The sequence below is a fragment of the Elephantulus edwardii genome, unplaced genomic scaffold (genome assembly GCF_000299155.1).
Source record: "Elephantulus edwardii isolate Elephantulus edwardi_28Jun2011 unplaced genomic scaffold, EleEdw1.0 scaffold00053, whole genome shotgun sequence".
NCBI classification, from domain to species: domain Eukaryota; kingdom Metazoa; phylum Chordata; class Mammalia; order Macroscelidea; family Macroscelididae; genus Elephantulus; species Elephantulus edwardii.
In genome coordinates this window covers 17,401,226-17,406,977 of record NW_006399803.1, presented here as the reverse complement: position 1 = coordinate 17,406,977, position 5,752 = coordinate 17,401,226, and the positions used below count along the sequence as shown (strand labels likewise).

General features: G+C 35.2%; 1 pseudogene; it reads right to left on the bottom strand.

Moving 5' to 3' along the window:
• Positions 1-3,563: 3,563 nt before the first annotated feature.
• LOC102854265 lies at positions 3,564-4,296 on the bottom strand (annotated as a pseudogene).
• Between the last annotated feature and the right edge of the window lie 1,456 nt (positions 4,297-5,752).

Genomic DNA, 5,752 nt, shown 5'->3' with positions numbered 1-5,752 from the left:
TGTGTACCAATGAGGGAGTTTTTCTTTTGCTTTTTAAGGAGAGGAGCAAATGGAGGGGGGGAGGGGTTTGTGCGGGGAGAAGGGTGCAACAATGAATAAATGGAATTCCAAAATCTCTGTAGATGTTCATTGAAATGAAAAATAAACAAACTAAATTAAAAAAATATTGAAAGAAACAAAGATTTCCTCTAATATCAACAGAGAGAGAGGGTCTTCCTTTAGAGATGCATCCTCAATTTGAACTTCTAGTCCCTAAACTAGAAGAGAATAAATTTCTGGTTTTTAAAGCCATCCACTGGTGGAGTCTCTGTAACAGCAACATTGTTGTTGTGGTTGTTTAATGTTGACGATAACTCATAGCAACATTATGAACAATAGATGTAAACCTTGCCCTATCTTGGCACCATTGTCACAGTCTCTGCTATGTTTGAGCCCAGAGTTATAGACACTGTGTTGATCCATCTTGTTGAGGGTCTTCCTCTCTTTTTCTGACACTCCACCCTTCCCAGTATGATGTCTTTTTCCAGGAACCAGCTCCCTTTGACAACATGACCAAAGTATGTGAGACAAAGTTTATCCATCCTTAATTCTAAGAAGCACCCTGATTGCACTTCCTCCAAGGTAGATTTGTTTGTTCTTTTGGCAGTCAATGGGATATTCAGTACTCTTCCCCTACACTGGAATTCAAAGACAACAGTTTTTCTGTCATCCTTATTCATCGTGTCAAGAGATTCTTGACAGCAGATTTTCCTAAGGCAACATGTCTTTTGATTTCTTAACTGCTGTTACCATGGGTGTTGATTGTGGATCCAAGTAAAATGAAAGTATTAACAACTTCAATTTTTTTCTCCATCTAACCTGATGTTGCCTATAGTAACACTATATAGTCAAACCATTAGTCAGAATTAATCTAATGGCAAAACATTTTTTTTGTTTTAACTTTGGATATGTTTTATTATGTTACAAGATCCCAAGACATACAAGAAATAACATTTCTGAGTAGAACTAATAATTTCAGAAACATTAGCACTTTACTGACAATAGCCAGGTTTTCTAAGGTAGTGGTTACGTATTTCAGTTACCTTTAAAATAAAAACACACCTCAACATTTTTACAAATTAAGGAAAATCTAGTAGATTTCATGTAGTTGTTTCAAAATTCAGTGTAAAATCTGTATGTTAAACAAATAAGACATTTTTATAGAGCTAGGGAGAACAGCACATGAAATCTTTCTACCTCAGTTACTATGTCTCCTGTATTTGTATTAGGTATCTTTAGATTTAAAAAACCCAAACACCAACAAAACAACCCTCAATAAAACCCCACACAAACCAAAACGAACACCCAGGAAAATCACTCCTGGAAGTGGTCCCAATTAATTGTAAATAAGGGAAAAAATTTAAAAACAGTTCAGTAATTAACTAATTTAATTTTTGAAAGTAAAATCAACTGTTACTTTATCTACATATGGATTAAATAGAAAATTCAAAAGAATATTTTCTGAATAATTGAAAAAAGTAATACATTAATATATAACAGCATTTCTACAACATCCAAAATGTGAATGGAGTTTTAGGCAATGCTAACATTTCTGCCACTTATTATTAAAAGGAGATGAGTACCTTCCAGCCAAGGGCATCACTGAGTGTGACATGACTCTTGGGACATTCAGGTGGAATACCACTGTTCGCAGGCTGCATATTAGTCTTCAAGAAGGAATGTTTTATGCAGTAATTCTACAGCTGTGCCAAGTCTGAAAACTTGACATTTAACTCTTAGTGAGCAGTATGAGTATATATGCAAAATATGAAACAGGTCCAGGACTAGGTTAACTATTAAATAAACTTAAAAGGGGGATAAAAAAATCTAGCAGCCATAACTATGTCAATTCTACGGCCTCTGATAGAAGAAAAGAAGTAATAACAATTGTTTCCAAACCTCGATGATGATCAGAATCACCACAAGGTTATCTTTACAAATTTCAGATTAAAAAAATTTCAGATTCTAGAACATCATTCTAAAATTTTCTAGGAGCTACAGCCCAAAGTGAATCTGATGACACAATGATTCTCAAACTTTTTAAAGAGGAAGACGTGGGCTAATGGGTGCGTTTCAGAATTCATCAAATCACACTTAAGTTTTCCAATTGTCTTATTTCCCTAATTGTTAAAGGATGGAAAGTTGTTGCTTGCTGTGGAGTTGGAACTAACTAATAGCTGATCATCCACTGGGTTTTCAGAGGCAGGATATTGCACAAGAGAAGATTCCCCATCCATCTCCCATGAAGCTGCTGATTAGAATCATGTGCCTTTGAGATTGCAGTGCAGCTTCTTCTCACTAGGACACCAGAGCTAGGAGTCAGGAGGGTACCCAATATTTATTTACTATGTCCAAGCCAGTTAAGTAGATTAATTGGATAAGATTATATCCATACACTTCAGTCATCAAACAAACATTTCTAATGTTAATGTATTTTAAAGGCAAGTTCTTACTCAGCATGAGCATGTAATATAAAACAGTCACAAATAATAATGACATTTAATAGAAGAGAAAACCTTTGTAATTCTCCAAAAACAATTGATTCTAAGTAAACTCCATTGTTATAGGATTATCTCTCAGATGACTGAGAATAACTATGTTATAGTATTATTCTCCAAGCTTGAAACCAGAACAAATATTTGAGCACTATGCTTGTGTAAGGTTTTGGTTTTGATCTTAATGCATAATATGATATATAAGATAAACAATATGAATTTTTTTTCTTATATACTGAAATTGTGCACTTTCCAGCCTTGAATAACAACCACTTTCAAAATATTCACTAATAAGGCTTAGAACATAAAAAAAAAGTAGTAGTACCTATGTAAGAAATTTTACATTAAAATTACATTACTTTTCAAAAATTAAAAGTTATTTTAACATTCAAATACAGAAAGGTAAATTTTCATTTACTACAGCACAATTCAAGTATTCTTTACAATTTATAATTAACTAACTGATTTCATAATATCGAGTGGCTGTTCCAATAGTCTTCTTTCAAAAAGTTAACTGTTACACAAAATAGTGTGATATTATGATTCTAAATCATGTAAAGTTGAAAATTCAAATAAATGACAGCAGGTAAAATGACTTTCTGAGTAAATCTTCAACAAACAAAAGATTGTATACATCAGTAATAAGGTATTTCTAAATAACTCCCCCAAAACATCTTGATTCATGTAAACAAAGACTATGTATAAAAAAAGCTCTCCCATAGATAAAATATATATATAAATGGTTGTGACTTAAGACCATATATTATTTGAATACCACACAACACCCTAAAAGTATATCTATTTTTTTAATAACTGAAAGATATTACTTATTTTTTAAATATAAGGTGGTTACTTGAATTTAGTCATGGAAAAGAAATATTTTTAAAATAAACATCTATCAGTTTGCAAAAAAAAATGTATACACTTAGTTGTTTTAATGCATTGCATCACAGGAATAATGTCCTAGCATTAGCTATAACATTCACTCAGTAGTTTCAAATTTTCTTCCCACACTGTGCCTTGAATATTTTACCTTGTCAGCTGCCCAACAACTTTCAAAAGAGTTTTATTTTCTTGCTTTACTTGTTCATTTTCATCTTCTAGGTCATCTAGGTGTCTATTTAACAAATAAATTTCTTGTTTGAGTTTCCGGATCATTTCTTCTTTATCTTGCATCAATTTCACAAGTCTTATATTTTCTTGCCTTTCTCTTACTACTTCCTTTTTCAAGATCTTCAATTCTCTTTTCCAAGCTGCTACCTGAGGCCACACTACTGGAAGCACTGGTATCTCTGCTGTACCTATTGAATCCACTTATTTCTGGTCGGAGATATCGACTCGAGGCATCTTCTTCAGAGGCTGTGGTTGTACTTTTGAATCTGCCTGAAACTGTTCTAGACGTTTCTTGTAGCCGGTAGGAAGTGCCTGCATCTAGAGAGCGTAGAGCTTCATTCTGCAGTGTGTTCTGTTGTGTAACTGCATCTTCTTCTTTCCGCTCTTTTTGCCCTGTTTCATCATCTTCATATTCATCTAGGCACTCTGCCGCGGGGATGTTGACCACGCCGGTGGAGCGCCGCTTCTTCCGCAGTTCCCTCTTCTCGATCCTCCCGGTGCCTTTCCGGGCGCTTGGGCCTGAGCTCTTGCCCTTCTCCGGGGCTCCATCGGGTTCCTCCTCGTCGCCCCGGGACAGGGATGCCCCTGAGGCAGGGGCGATGGCCACCGGAGCCTTGTCCTCCAGCCTCCGCGCCCCCGGGGCGACAAAACATTTTTATGGTTCCTATTCATAGTCATTTAGTTTATTTCTAGTTTTTCACTAATCTAATGTTTCTGTGAATATTATGCTACATCTTGAGCATATGTGAGAATTTGCATAGAGAATATACTTAGAGATGAACTTGTTGGGTTATAATAATATAAATTTTTACTCTCTTTTAATAATATGGATATGTAATAAATATATAAATGCCAATAGTATTGATTGTGGACTAATCAAGATGAAATAGTTAACAACCTCAATCTTTTCTCCATCTATTATAATGCTTGCTGCCAATCTTCATTTTCTTAATATTGAGATGAAATCCATATTGAAGCCAATATAACCCTGACCTTTTTGTTGCAAACACTTCAGGTCCTCCCCAGTTTCAGCAAGTAAGGTTGTATCGTCTGCATGATGCATGTTGATAATTCTTCCTCCAATCCTGATGCCACGTTCTTCATAGAGTCTAGCCTTGCAAATGATCTGTCCTGCATATAGATTGAAAAGGTATAAAGAAAGAACACATGCCTGACACACTCCTTTGTTGGTTTTGAATCATGCAGTATTTCCTTGCACTGTTCATATAGCAGCTTCCTGGTCTAAGTATGAGCATAATCAAGTGTACTAGGATTCTCATTCTTCTCAATGTTAGCCACAATTTCTTGTAATCCACACAGTCAAATGCCTTTGCATAGTCAATAAAACATGAATGAACATTCTTCTGGTACTCTCTGCTTTCTTCCAAGATCTATCTAATATTGACAATGATATTCCACAGCCTCTTCTAAAACCAACTTGTATTTCTGGAAATTCTCTGTCAATGTACTGCTCTAGTCATTTTTGGATAATCTTCAGCAAGGTTTAGCTTGCATGTTTGATAATTTCCACACTCTATTGGATAATCTTTTTAGAAAATAAGAAGACATAGGGATGGATCTCTTCCAGTCAGTTGGTCAGGTAGCTGTCTTCCAGATATTTTCCTAACCTGGTGAGAGCTTCCAGGGCTACATCTGTTTGTGAAATATGTCAATTGCTATTCTGTCAATTATTGGAGCCATATTTTTTGCCAACTCCTTCAAAGCAGCTTGAATTTCCTCCCTCATCACTATTTCTTCTCTTTGATATGGGTTTTAGTTGAATTGTTCTGTGTCAGCCAGATCTTTTTGGTACAATGACTGTGTACTCCTTCTATCTGCTTTTAATACACTATTCTGCTTGTAACATTCTTCAGTTCCTTCTACTTAAGAAATGCCAAGAGTGTGTGTGTATGGAGGGGGGGGGGAGAAATGCCAGATAAGTCCATTCCTTTAGATTTTCTAGCTCCAGGTCCTTGTACATTTCATTATAAGATTTCACTTTATCTTTCTTTTTTTAAAGTTTTAAAATTACTTTTAATGAAAGTTTACAGAGACTTAGGGTTTCCAGTCATTCATTGTTGCACTTTTCTCCCTATCCTCCCCCC